Source organism: Piliocolobus tephrosceles, chromosome 1 (assembly GCF_002776525.5).
Source record: "Piliocolobus tephrosceles isolate RC106 chromosome 1, ASM277652v3, whole genome shotgun sequence".
NCBI classification, from domain to species: Eukaryota; Metazoa; Chordata; class Mammalia; order Primates; family Cercopithecidae; genus Piliocolobus; species Piliocolobus tephrosceles.
In genome coordinates, this window is record NC_045434.1 from 189,628,838 (window position 1) to 189,642,853 (window position 14,016).

Below are 14,016 nucleotides of genomic sequence, written 5' to 3' on the forward strand. Positions count from 1 at the left end.
GGCAACCTCATTTACTGTGTGACCTTGGCAAAGTCACTTATATTCTGTGAGCCTCACTTTATTCATCTGTAACATGAGCATAATAAGACTGTCTGCTTCCCAGAGCTGCTGTAAGAAATTTGTGAACATGTAAAATCCCCTGCCTAGTGCCTGGCATGTACACTAGCAAATGCATTCTTTTTCTTTTTTTTTTTTTTTTTAGACAGAGTCTCATTCAGTCACCCCAGGTTGGACTGCAGTATCATGATCTCGGCTCACTGCAGCCTCTGCCTCCCAGGTTCAAGCGATTCTCATGCCTCAGCCTCCCGAGTAGCTGGGATTACAGGAGCACCACCATACCCAGCAGGGGCAGGATGGGAAAAGCAGCCCCACAGGGAGGTTTAGGAGGTGAGCTGAGAAACACCCAGCAGGGCCCAGATGCTCAGGAAGTGGGACAGCACAGTATGGGGTGGGGTAGAATTCCATTTCCCCTTGCGTTTTCACAGGGGCAGAGGTTGATGTGCAGAGCACTGAGTCATGCAAGCCCGACCCAAGCTGGGCCTCTTTCTAAATTGCTGTAGTAGTCATGTTCTCTCGGAAAGTTGTTCACTCACGCCAAGAAAGAGCAGACCCAGGCAGCCATGTCTATAGATGCTCCGCTCACCTCCCCCACTGCTGATGGACTCATAATTGGGCACCATATCCCTGTGCCTCCAGTTAGCGGACCAATCAGAGACACAGCGACTGGAGTCGGGTGATAGAACTCGAGAGAGAGCCAGAGTTTGCCTCTGTCTCTGAGGCTTCCAGCCATTCCTGGTGTCCCTGAGAGATTCTGAGTCCTTTCAGGAAGCCTCCCTCACAGAGGCAGCACAGCAGAGTCCTCAACCACAAGGACATAAGGAGTCATGCTTCCTACTCTTCAACCCAGGCTCCACCATTTAGCCAATAATGTGACCCTGGGGAAGTTACCTAGCCTCTCTGTGCCTCATTGTCCTCATCTGTAGGATGGAGATAATAAAACTGCCTACTTCATGGGGTTGATATGGTAAGCAAAGAGGTAACCATGTGCTCTAGTCTGAATGTTGGTGTCCTCCCAAAATTCATATGTTAGAATCTGATACCCAGTTTGATAGTATTAAGAGGGGGAGCCATTGAGAGGTGATTAAATCATTAAGGGAGGTCCTTGAGTCTTTCACCATGTAAGCATGCAGCAGAAAGTGTCATCTTTGAAGGAGAGAGCAAGTTCTCACCAGACATCAAATCTGCTGGCACGGGCTGGGTGTGGTGGCTCACGCCTGTAATCCCAGCACTTTGAGAGGCAGAGGTGGGTGGATCACTTGAGCCCAGGAGTTCAAGCCCATCCTGGGGAATATGGGAAAACCCTGTCTCTACAAAAAATACAAAAAAAAAAAAAAAAGCTGGCTCTGGTGGCGTGTGCCTGTAGTCCCAGCTACTTGGGAAGTTGAGGTGGGAGGATCACCTGAGCCCAGGAAGTCAAGGCTGCAGTGAGCCATGATTGTGCTACTAGACTCCAGCCTGGGCAACTGAGTGAGACCCTGCCTCAAAAAAAAAAATCTGCTGGCATGTTGATCTTGGATTTCCCATCCTCCAGAGCTGTGAGCAATGCATTTCTGTTGTTTATAAATGACCCAGCCTCAGGCATTTTGTTATAGCAGCACAAATAGACTAAGACAGGACTCTTATGTGGTTGTAATCAGATGGCAGCCTGAACTAGAGTCACCCAGAGGCTCAACTGGGACACTGGGATAGCTGGGCCTTTCTCCCTCTTTATGTATGTCAGGGCCCCACTATGGGGTTTTCACTCGGTCTCAGAGCAGGGGAGCTGGACCTCTTATCTGCTGGAATAGGACTCCTAAGAACTCAAAGGCAGAGCTTGCCAGGTCTCCTGAAAATCTCAGGTTCAGAACTGGCTCAGCATCACTTTCTCGGCATTCTACTGGTTAAAGTGGGTCAGAGAGTTGTCCCAGATTCAATGTGAGATGGGACTACACAAGGCACATATATTGGGAGGCGTGGTTCACTTTTGGAGACTAGCTGCCATAAAATCCATCCAATGTCTATGTGTCCACTGTCCCTACCCTGTCAAAGTCATCATCCCTAGCCTGGAGGTCTGCAATAATTTTCTAAATAATTCCCCTGTATTGCTCTTAACCTTCCACCAATCTAGCCCAAACACTGTAGACAGTGTGTTCTTATGAAGGTGATATCAAAATGCAAATTAAGTAAAGATTTTGCCTATTAAAAATCCTGCAATGACCTCTCTTTGCTCTTGGGACAAAGTCTCAGATCTTTAACAAAGCCTACAAGGCCTTTCATCTGGGACCCTGTCCCAGCCTTACCTCTACCAGACACTCTCTCTGGTCACCATTTTCCCAGCCTTCCTCCAGCTGCTGCTGCTGCTGCTTCTGCTGCTGCTGCTGCTGCTGCTTCTTTCTTCTTCTTCTTTTCTTCCTCTTCTTCCTCTTCCTTCTTCCTTCTTCCTCTTCCTTCTTCCTCTTCCTCTTTTTCCTCTTCCTCCTTTCTTCTTTCTTCTTCCTTCTTCTTCCTCTTCTTTTTCCCCTTCCTCTTCTTCCTCCTTTTCCTCTTCTTCCTCTTCTTCTCTTCTTCCTCTTCTTCTTCTTGCTGCTGCTACTTTTCTTCTTCTCTTTCTCCTTCTTCTTTGAGATAGGCCTCTCTCCCTCACCTACACCTAAGCTGGAGGGCAGTGGTACAATCACAACTCATTGCAGCCTCAGACTCCTGCGCTCAAGGGTCCTTCCACCTCAGCCTCCAAGTAGCTGGGACTACAGGCACGTGCCACCATGCCTGGCGATTTTTTTTAGTGATGAGAGCCTAACTGTGTTGCCCAGGCTGGTCTTGAACTCCTGGGCTCCAGTGATCCTCCCCTCTCAGCCTGCCAAGTAGCTGGGACTACGGACACGAGCCACCGCACCCAGCATTTCCAATTTATTGAACCTGCCATGCTCCTTCCTTTCCTGGGACCTCTGCACTTGCTGTTCCTCTGGACCATTTTTTCCACCTCTTCACCTGACCAACTGCTGCTCATCCTTTAGGTCTTGGCTGAAATGTCCTTTCCTCAGAGAGACTATCCCTGATGATTTGGATCACTCAACACATTTCTTCATTTTGAGTAGAGGAAAACTCAACTCAAACTGTCTCAAGCAAAAAGGGCATTCATTGCCTTATGTGACAAAGTCACTGAGGGATAAAAGTTGACACAAAGACTAAATCCAAGAGCTCAAAAATGTCATTGGGGATCTGTTCTGCTTCAAGTCTCAGTGCTGCCTTCCTTAGAGTGGGCTTCTACCTCAGGCAGGCTCTCAGCGCCCCGCTGACACACACACACCCTTATCCTCCACTCTACCCTGGACCCCAGCCACTGCCTCCTAAGCCAGGTTCCTCGATGTGCACTTCTCTGATTGGCCAGACCTGGGGCTTGAGCCCCTTGCCCAAGATGAGATCAGCCCATTCTTACCATATGGAATGAGAGTGGGGAAAGTATGGTTCTCCAGTAGAAAAATGGTGTTGTAACCTGAAAAGGGGGGATGACTTCTAGCTAGGAAAAAAATGCCAATGGATTCGCTTATTCTGTTTGTCAGCACCCTGAGTGTTGCCCTTACATACTGGGGCACTCTTTTCATCTTTTATTATTGTTTGTTTATTTTGTCATTGTTGTTGTTTGGGGGTTGTTTTTTCTTTTTGTTTTTGTTTGAGACAGGGTCTTGCTCTGTCCCCCAGGCTGAAGTGCAGTGACATAATCACAGCTCACTGCACCCTCTATCTCCCAGGCTCTAATGATCCTCCCACCTTAGTCTCCTGAGTAGCTGAGACTACGGGCATGCACCACCATGCCTAGCTAGTTTTCAAATTTTTTTTTTGTAGAGAAGAGGGTCTCCCTATGTTACCCAGACTGGTCTTGGACTTCCAGGCTTAAGTAATCCCCCTACCACTGTACCCAGCCTCAGGGCACTCTTTTGCCGTAGGATCTTTGCACAACCTACCCCTTCTGCCTGAAATGCTTTTTTAAAAATATAATAATATAAATCCTTTTTGGTTTTTGTTGTTGTTGTTGTTGAGACGGAGTCTTGCTCTGTCACCCAGGCTGGAGTAAGGTGGCACGATCTCGGCTCACTGTAACCTCTGTCTCTTGGGTTCAAGCAATTCTCATGCCTCAGCCTCCTGAGTAGTTGGGATTACAGGTTCACATCACCAAGCCCAGCTAGTTTTTGTATTTTTAGTAAAGATGGAGTTTCACTATGTTGTCCAGGCTGGTCTTGAACTCCTGACCTCAAGTGATCTGCCCACCTCAGTCTCCCAAAGTGCTGGGATTACAGGCATGAGCCACTGCACCCGGCCTATAAATCCTGTTTTTAAAAAAAAGTTTTATCTTGAAATTCATACAGAAACTTTCCAAAAATAGTACATATCTTTCACCTAGATTCTCCAAATGTTAACATTTTAACAATTTTGCCTTCCATTCATATATATATTATATATATATAATATATATACACATATATGTGTGTGTGTGTGTGAATACATGGATGGACAGATATGGATAGACAGAGATATAAATTATTTATTTTTTCTAAACTGTTGAAGAGTAAGTTGCAGACATAATGCCACTTTACACCTAAATATGTCCATATGTATTTTATCTAGAATGTGTTTCCTCCAGATATTCCCATGGCTCACTCTGCACACAGCACACCCTCACTTCCTGCAAGTCTTTGTTCAAATGTCACTTCTCAAGGAGGCCTACCCAATCACCCCTTTAAAATTTCAACCCGCCTTTCTGTGCACTGTTGTCACTCTCAATCCTCTTACTGCTCTGTACTTTTTCTTCTTTAACAACACCTTTCACTTTCTAGGATACTGTAAAATTTATAGGTTAAATCTGTATATAATTTAAGTTCCCTAAGGACAGGAATCTTTGAACTTTTTGTTTACTGATATATCCCAAGCTCCTAATGCAGTGCTTGGCACACAGCAGATGGTTCATAAATGGTTATTTATGGTTACGCCATGAATAAATGGGGTAACCCAAGGTCATAGCGAGTGAGTGGCACAGTGCTTTCACCTGAACCTATCACAGGTCAGTCACTGCCCTCAGAGCTCTTCTGCGACATCCTCTGGGGCTGCCTAGGCTCTCAATGGGCCCATCTATGACACTTTTTTATGTAGCCTCTAGCCATTGTCGGGGTGACCCAAAACAAAATTATGAGCTCTCAATTTTGTCATTGTTACCTCTGACGTTTCTTTTTTCTTTTCTTTTCTTTTCTTTTTTTTTTTTTTTGAGACACAGTCTCACTCTTTTGCCCAGGCTGGAGTGCAATGGTGTGATCTTGGCTCACTGCAACCTCCGCCTCCCAGGTGCAAGCGATTTGTCTTCCTCAGCCTCCCGAGTGGCTGGGATTACAGGCGCATGCCACCATGCCCAGCTAATTTTTGTTTTTTGGGTGTTTTTCTTTCTTTTTTTTTTTTTTTGTGATGGTGTTTCGCTCTTGTTGCCCTGGTGTGACCTCGGCTCACTGAAATCTCTGCCTCCCGGGTTCAAGTGATTCTCCTGCCTCAGCCTCCCGAGTAGCTGGGATTACAGGCATATGCCACCACGCCTGGCTAATAATTTTTGTATTTTTTTAGTAAAAATGGGGTTTCACCATGTTGGCCACGCTGGTCTTGAACCCCAACCTTGCGATCTGCCCACCTCGGCGTCCCAAAGTGCTAGGATTACAGGCATAAGCCACCGCGCCCAGTCTGACTTCCCCTTTTCACCGCTTTCCCCACTCCAAAACCACTGTTTGCCCTAATGTTTCTCCCACGTGGCAACTATTTCCGTCTCATGTGGCAAGAGGCAGGGCAAAGCGGTGCAAAGACACTGGGCAGGGAGTCCTTAGAATGGAGTCACTTGCCTCTTTGGGTCTCAGTTCCCCACTCTGAGATTCCCATATCTCTGAGACTCTTGGTGACTCTGATAGCATCTGCCAGTCTAATCTCTTTATACATTGACCTAGGGAGTCTGGGTTGAGATTTGCGGACTTTTCCCTGATAGCAGAATGTGTGGCTCATTCTCCCATGAAAAGCATCACAGAGAATAGATGAAAAAAGTGTTTTCAAGTCTGTGGTTACTGCTTCCCTGCCTCTGGGTTTGAGAACTAGACAAATCTGGATTTCTATCTAAAGCTGCCACATCACTTAGTAGTTCTACGACCCTACCAATTTGCTTCAGTTTTCTGAGTCTCAGTTTTCTCCACTGTAAAGTAGGTTTAATAATATCTTCTCCAGAGGGTTGTTGGAAGGAGTAAATAAAAAGATGCATGCAAAGCACTTTGCCTATTACCTGGGACACAAAAAGTTTCCAAAAATAGCAGCTGTTATTAGCATCTGTCTTAATCCATTTTCTGTTGCTTATAACAGAATCCCTGAACCTGGGTAATTTATAAAGAAAAGGAATTTATTTCTTAGAGTTATGGAGGCTGTTAAGTCCAAGGTGGAGGAGCTGCATCTGATGAGGACCTTTCTGCTGGTGGGGACTTTCTGCAGAGTCTCAATGTGGTACAGGGCATCGCATGACGAGGGGGCTGCACAAGTCAGTTCAGGTCTCTCTTCCTCTTCTTATGAAGCCACCAGTTCCATTTTCTGAGAACCCATTACTCCCTCAATCCATTAATCCATGAATGAATTAATCCATTCATTAGGGCCGAGGCCTGATGGCCCAATCACCTCTCAAAGGCCCCACCTCTCAGTACTGCCACACTCGGGATTAACCTTCAACACGAGTTTTGGAGGGGACAAACATTCAAACCATGGCAGCATCTGAGCTCTGAGTGGATTGCTGCTGCAGCTGTGACCACATGGTCAGGGAGCATTTCTGGAGTCCTCTCTGCATAGCAAGTGTGGGCCTGATCCCTGTGTACAGCTGCTATGGGGCTGGTTTGGTGGGCAGAGTCTGTGGTTATTTTGGAGACACAAGTTCCTATTGTCTAGACAGAGTTCCCTAAGGCCATCATCTCCCCAGCATAGAGGCTGAGCCCAGAAGTCTGAGTCATAGAAAGCACTTGAAAGTCCCTGGGAAAGCCATCTGGGCCAGGGGCACTTAGAATATTTTTCCCTACATGTCTCTTTTATTGAAATATTATATTCATCATTTATTGCTGCATAACAACCTCAAAACTTAGTAGTTTAAAACAACAAACATTGATTACCTCACCCAATTTCTGAAGGCCAGGAATCAGGAGGCAGCTTAGCCACATGGCCTGACTCAGGGCCTCCCATGTGGTCAAGCAGACAGCTAGGGCTGCCAACATCTGAAAGCCTTAGCTGGAGCTGAAGAATCCACTTGCAAGCTCACTTACATAGCTGTTGGTGGGAGGCTTTAGTTTCTTGCCCCTTGGATTTTTTCACAGGGGTGCCCAACACATGGGTTCTCCAGAATAAGTGACCCGAGGGAAAGAGAGATTGTGACCAAGACAGAACTGCAGTGTCTTTTTTCTTTTTTTTTTTGAAATGGAGTTTCACTCTTTTCTCCTAGGCTAGAGTGTAATGGTGCGATCTCTGCTCACGGCAACCTCCACCTCTCAGGTTCAAGCAATTCTCCTGCCTCAGCCTCCTGAGTAGCTGGGATTACAGGCACCTACCACCACACCTGGCTAATTATTTGTATGTTTAGTAGAGATGGGTTTTCGCCATGTTGGTCAGGCTAGTCTTGAACTCCTGACCTCAGGTGATCCACCTGCCTCAGCCTCCCAAAGTGCTGAGATTACAGGCGTGAGCCACCACGCCCGGCCTGCAGTATCTTTTATAACTAATCTCAGGAGCGACGCCCCATTACTTCTGCCAAATAGACCAACCTGATACAGTGTGGGAGGGGATAACACAAGGGCATGCACACCAGTAGGCAGGAGTCTTTGGGGGCTCTTTGGGATTTTTTGTTTGTTTGTTTTGAGACAGAGTCTCGCTTTGTCGCCCAGCCTAGAGTGCACTGGTGTGATCTCGGCTCACTGCAACCTTCCAGGTTCAAGCGATTCTCCTGCTTCAGCCTCCTGAGTAGCTGGGACTACAGGCATGCACCATCATGCCCGGCTAACTTTTTTGTACTTTTAGTAGAGACGGGGTTTCACCATGTTGGCCAGGCTGGTCTCAAACTCCTGACCTCATGTGATCCACGCACCTTGGCCTCCCAAAGTGCTGGGATTACAGGTATGAACCACCATGCCTGCCTGTGGAATCTTTTGAGTGCTACCTGCCATGGACATAATTCATGTATGATGAAATTCACTTAGGCGTACAGTTTTATCAATTTTAACAATTTTTTTTTTTTTTTGAGACAGAGTCTCGCTCTGTCGCCCAGGCTGGAGTGCAGTGGCGCAATCTCAGCTCACTGCAAGCTCTGCCTCGTGGATTCATGCCATTCTCCTGCCTCAGCCTCCCAAGTAGCTGGGACCACAGGAGCCTGCCACCACGCCCGGCTAATTTTTTGTATTTTTAGTAGAGACGGGATTTCACCATGTTAGCCAGGATGGTTTCGATCTCCTGACCTCGTGATCTGCCAGCCTCAGCCTCCCAAAGTGCTGGGATTACAGGCATGAGCCACCGTGCCCAGCCTACAATCAAATATTTTTTTTTCAAGATGGAGTCTTGCTCTGTTGCCAGGCTGGAGTAAAGTGACTTGATCTTGGTTCACTACAACCTCCCGCTCCCGGGTTCAAGCAATTCTCCTGCCTCAGCCTCCTGAGTAGCTGGGATTACAGGAGTGCGCCACCGCATCTGGCTAATTTCTGTATTCTTGGTAGAGACAGGGTTTCACCATGTCGGCCAGGCTGGTTTCGAACTCTTGACCTCATGATCCACCCACCTCAGGCTCCCAAAGTGCTGGGATTACAGGCGTGAGCCACCACGCCCAGTCCAGCAATTGAATATTCTGATATAACCCACACTCTTATCAAGATTTCAAACATTTTCGTTACATCAGAACATTCTCTCATCCCCTTCCCAGTCAATCCCCTCTCACCCCAAGTAACTACTGACCTTATTTCCATCTCTGTATAATCCACAGTTTTGCCTGGTCTAGAATGTGACAACGTTGGAATCATAGAGTATATACTCTTTTGTGTCTAGCTTCTTTTGTTCTGCATAATGATTTGAGATTCATCTATGTCATTGTGTATCAATGGTTCATTTCTTTTGATTGTTGGGTAGGCACTCCCACCTTTGTGTGGTTCTCACCCTTATTAAATGTGCCCTATAACATGACATCTGGCAATTAACTCTTCATTTCTACTTCTACCAGACTGTGACCTACTAGACTGTGACCCGCTCGAGGACAGAGGTTGTATGTATCTCATTTATTTCTGGGTCCCCAACATGAGCTCAGTGCCTGGAAGGCAGTAGACCTGGAAACTGTCACATCCTGGAATTTGAGAGTTTGTGTGATGGGAAGTAGGGAACCGCAGGGAGTTGAGGGGCACTGACAGGAGACCTGATCACTGGGGCTGGAAATCACTCCAAGACCCACCATCCACGGGCCCCACGAGCTCAGAGGACTCTCCAACCAGAAGTTCCAGGACAGAAAGGGGGTTCCAGACCAATGACACACAGACTGGGCAGTAAGTCCACAGCTGTTACTCTAGGGCTCTGTCTTCCAGCCACTGGAAAACTCACCAGCTGGGGATGGGCCTGAAAAGAAAGTAAAAATCTATTTTCTCTCACTTGCTTCTCTTCCCCTTTCACCCAGAGAGTGCACCTGACAACCAGATCCAACCCTCAGGCAGAGTTTGAAGCCCCTGTCCCCTCCAGATCCACCCTTTCATGCTGCTCACACTGGCCCCACCCTCAGCAGGGCCATGAGGAGATGAGGGTTGAGGCTCCAACACCTGCAGGCTTTCTGGAATCCCAAAAGCCCTAAAGCATGGACCTAGGGGTCAGAGCTGGCACTGAGTTCCTGCTCTACCACTCTCTGTCTGTATGACCTTGGCCAGATTACTTCCTCCTCTGTAAAACAGGGCCATAATTCCAGCTAGCAGAGTAGGTAAAGGGCTACTTACCTGACAGAAGTGCAGGTAAGGGCTAAGTGCAGTGGCTGAGATGAGAAAGGATAGGGTGACTTGGTGGTGGAAGGAGCCTGTGAGACCTTCCCTGTTTTTCCAGAAAGGTAGAATTAGCACCAGAGGGCCAGGCGAGGTGGCTCATGCCTGTAATCCCAGCACTTTGGGAGGCCAAGGCGGGCGGATCACCTGAGGTCAGGAGTTCGAGACCACCCTGACCAACATGGTGAAGCCCTGTCTCTACTAAAAATACAAAAATTAGCTGGGCATGGTGACGCATGCCTGCAATCCCAGCTACCTGGGAGGCTGAGGCAGGAGAACTGCTAGAACCCAGGAGGTGGCGGCTGCAGAGAGCCAAGATCACACTGCCACTACACTCCAGGCTGGGTGACAGAGCAAGACTCCGTCTCAAAAAAAAAAAAAAAAGAAAGAATTAACACCAGAGTCCACAACTGAGAACAAAAGCTGAGAAATGCTCCACCTTCCAAGCTCAGAAGCTGCCCTTAAGGGCTGATAGGAAGTGCTATTTCAGCAGAACTAGCACTACGTACAGTGCTGGAGCTATGCAGGGCTTGTGAAAAGAAGCCACCTGTCCCTGTCTCCCTCAGGGTAGAGCAGGCAATTCCCCCAAGACAGGTTCTGCAATATGACCTTATTACTTTGTCAAGGGGACCAGTCAAATTCTCCTCCCATTGAATATGGGCTGGCCTTGGTGACTGCTGCTAACCCAGAGAATGCAGCAGAAGTTACAACGCACAATTTCTCAGGCTAGGCCAAAAGAAACTTTGTAACTTCTTCCTTGGTCTCTTAGAAAGCTCAATCTACAGGCACTCCTTCTTGGTACCCAGGTGCTATGCTGTGAGAAGCCAAGTCACATGGGGAGGCCACGTTTAGGTTCTCCAGGTGACAGTCCCAGCTCAGGCACTGGTCATGTGAGTGAAGCAACCTCCAGGTGATTCCAGCCCCCAGCCATTTGAGTCTTCCCAGCTAAGGTCCCAGACATCATGACGCAGTGTATTAGTTATGTACTGTTGCATGGCAAGTTACCCCCAGAATGCAACAGCTTAAAACAACAAATATTTGCCATCTCACACAGTTTCTGATAGTCAGGAATCCAAAAGCAGCATATCTGGGTGATTCTGATTCGAGGTCTCTCATGAAATTGCAGTTAAGCTGTCGACCAGAGACGCAGTCATCTACTTTCTCTGGGGCCACAGGATCCATTTCCAAGCTCATGCATGTTACCATTGGCAGGAAGCCTCAGTTCCTCTCCAGATGGGCCTCTCCATAGAGGCAGCTGGCCTCACAACCCGGCACGTGGCTTCCCCCAGGGAGTGATCCAAGGGACAGAGAGGCAGAAGCCACAATATCTTTTTTTTTTTTTTCTGAGACAGGGTCTTGCTCTGTCACCCAGGCTAGAGTGTAGAGTGGCACAATCACAGATCACTATAGCCTCTACCTCCTGTGCTCAAGCAATCCTCCTGCCTCAGCCTTCCAACTAGCTGGGACTACAGGTGTGAGTCATTGCACTGGCTACCTTTTCTTTTCTTTTTCTTTTTCTTTTTTTTTTTTTTTTTTTTTTTTGAGACCCAGTCTCATTCTGCACTGGCTAATTTTTAAAAAAATTTTTTGTACAGGCTGGGCACGGTGGCTCACGCCTGTAATCCCAGCACTTTGGGAGGCTGAGATGGGCGGATCACGAGGTCAGGAGATCGAGACCATCCTGGCTAACACAGTGAAACCCCGTCTCCACTAAAACTACAAAAAAAAAATTATCCGGGTGTGGTGGTGGGCGCCTGTAGTCCCAGATACTATGGAGGCTGAGGCAGGAGAATGGTGTGAGCCCGGGAGGCGGAGCTTGCAGTGAGCCAAGATTGTGCCACTGCACTCCAGCCTGGGCGACAGAGCAAGGCTCAGTCTCAAAAAAAAAAAAAAATTTTTTTTGTAGAAACAGGGTCTCCCTATGTTGCCCAGGCTGGTCTCAAACTCCTGGCTTCAAGCGATCCTTCTACCTTGGCCTCCCCAAGTGCTGGGATTATAAGCATAAGACACCCTGCCCAGCCTCACAATATCTTCCACAACCTAGCCTCAAAAGCAACATACTATCACTTCTGCCATATTCTGTTGGTCACACAGACCAACCTGATATGGTGTGGAAGGGGACTACACAAGGGGGTAAATACCAGCAGGGAGGGGGTCTTTGGGAGCCATCTTGGAGGCCACCTACCGGAAGCAGAGACCAGCCATCCCCACTGTGCCTTGTGAAACTCGTGACCCACAGATTCCATGACCATGATGAAATGGTGATTGTGTTATACCTCAAAGTTGAGGCTGATCCGTTACAGTTACACAAGCTAACTGGAACAGAGCTAACTAGGACAGTAGCTAACTGGAAGAGCCAAAAGAATCATTCATCAGGCATGGGGTGCCACCAGAGGGCGTCTGACTTCTCCTTCCTGATGATGTTTACTGAGCAACTACAGTTGCCAACCTGCCCTGGTGCTGTGGAAATAGGGGAAAGGGCATGGAGAGGGAAGGCCAAGTGATCAGGTGGCAAGGAGTGGCAGAAAGATGGATTCTGAGATTTTTTCTGAGACAGGCCTCTGTCCACAGGTCCCAGGGCTGGGGCAGCAGAGGGTAGATGTGATGGGGGAGCAGGCCTGTGGGGGGCAAACAGGTGCACTGTGAAGGGTGAGCCAGAGGCCACCTGCAGAAGAGAGGTACTTGGCAGCAAGCCTTTTCGCAGTGTGCTACTCCATTACCCTGTGTCTACAGATAAGGAGCTAAGCAGCTGTGATGTCCGAGAGGACAGGAACACAGACATCTCTCAAGAAGCAAAGAAGAGATCAGTCAAGGGCCAGCAGGGGACACCTAAGGAAACAAGTCCCTTTTTTCCTTCTTGTTTTGCCCCACCAGAGGGCAGAGAAGAGAGAGCAGACCTATCTCCTCTCCATGCCACAAGGCCTGCCTGCTGGACTGTGAGTCCCAAAGGAGACTGACCTTTGAAAATGGAAAGACCAAGTTAATGGCTGAAACAAGAGACTGCATTAATAACTAAAAATGACTGAAAAGTTTTGGAACCACCTGGAGATGTCACCAAGGGGGACAAATGTCCATTAGGAAAGGGGATGACAGATTACAGTCAGTAGAAATTATTTTTTAAAATAACTATTAGGCCAGGCGCTGTGGCTCATGCCTGTAATCCCAACACTTTGGGAGGCTGAGGTGAGTGGATCACCTGAGGTCAGGAGTTCAAGACCAGCCTTGTCAACATGGCAAAACCCCATCTCTACTAAAAATACAAAAAGTAGCTGGGCATGGTGGCACACACTTGTAATCCCAGCTACTCAGGAGACTGAGGCAGGAGAATTGCTTGAACCCAAGAGGGGGAGGTTGTAGTGAACCAAGATCAAGCCACTGCAGCATCCAGCCTGGTGACAGAGCAAGACTCCATCTCAAAAAAAAAAAAGAAAAGAAAAATCAGCTGGAGGTGGCGGTGCCCACCTGTAGTATAGTCCCAGCTACTTGGAGAGGTCCAGGCTGAAGTGATCTGTGATCGTGCCACTAAACTCTAGCCCGGTCAATAGAGTAAGACCCTGTCTCAAAAAAAAAAAAAAAAATGGTTTGATATTTACTTTAAGATTTTGATTTTTCTCAATCAAACTTATCCCCAGAGTTATTGTTGTTACTGTCCTTGGCTGCTCCTCTTTTACCTCATTCATTCACTCACACATAAGCACTTAGTGTATGCCAGGCACTCTGCTTGGTACTGGCCCTGAGAATCTGTGATAAGTAAAACAGACTCAATCTCTGTCTTCACAGAGCTTATAATCCTCTTGGAGAGGGAGATTTTTGTTTGTTTTTGTTTTTTGAGACAGAGTCTTGCACTGTTGCTCGGACTGGAGTGCAGTGGCGCAATCTTGGCTCACTGCAACCTCTGCCTCCCAGGTTCAAGCTATTCTCCTTGCCTCAG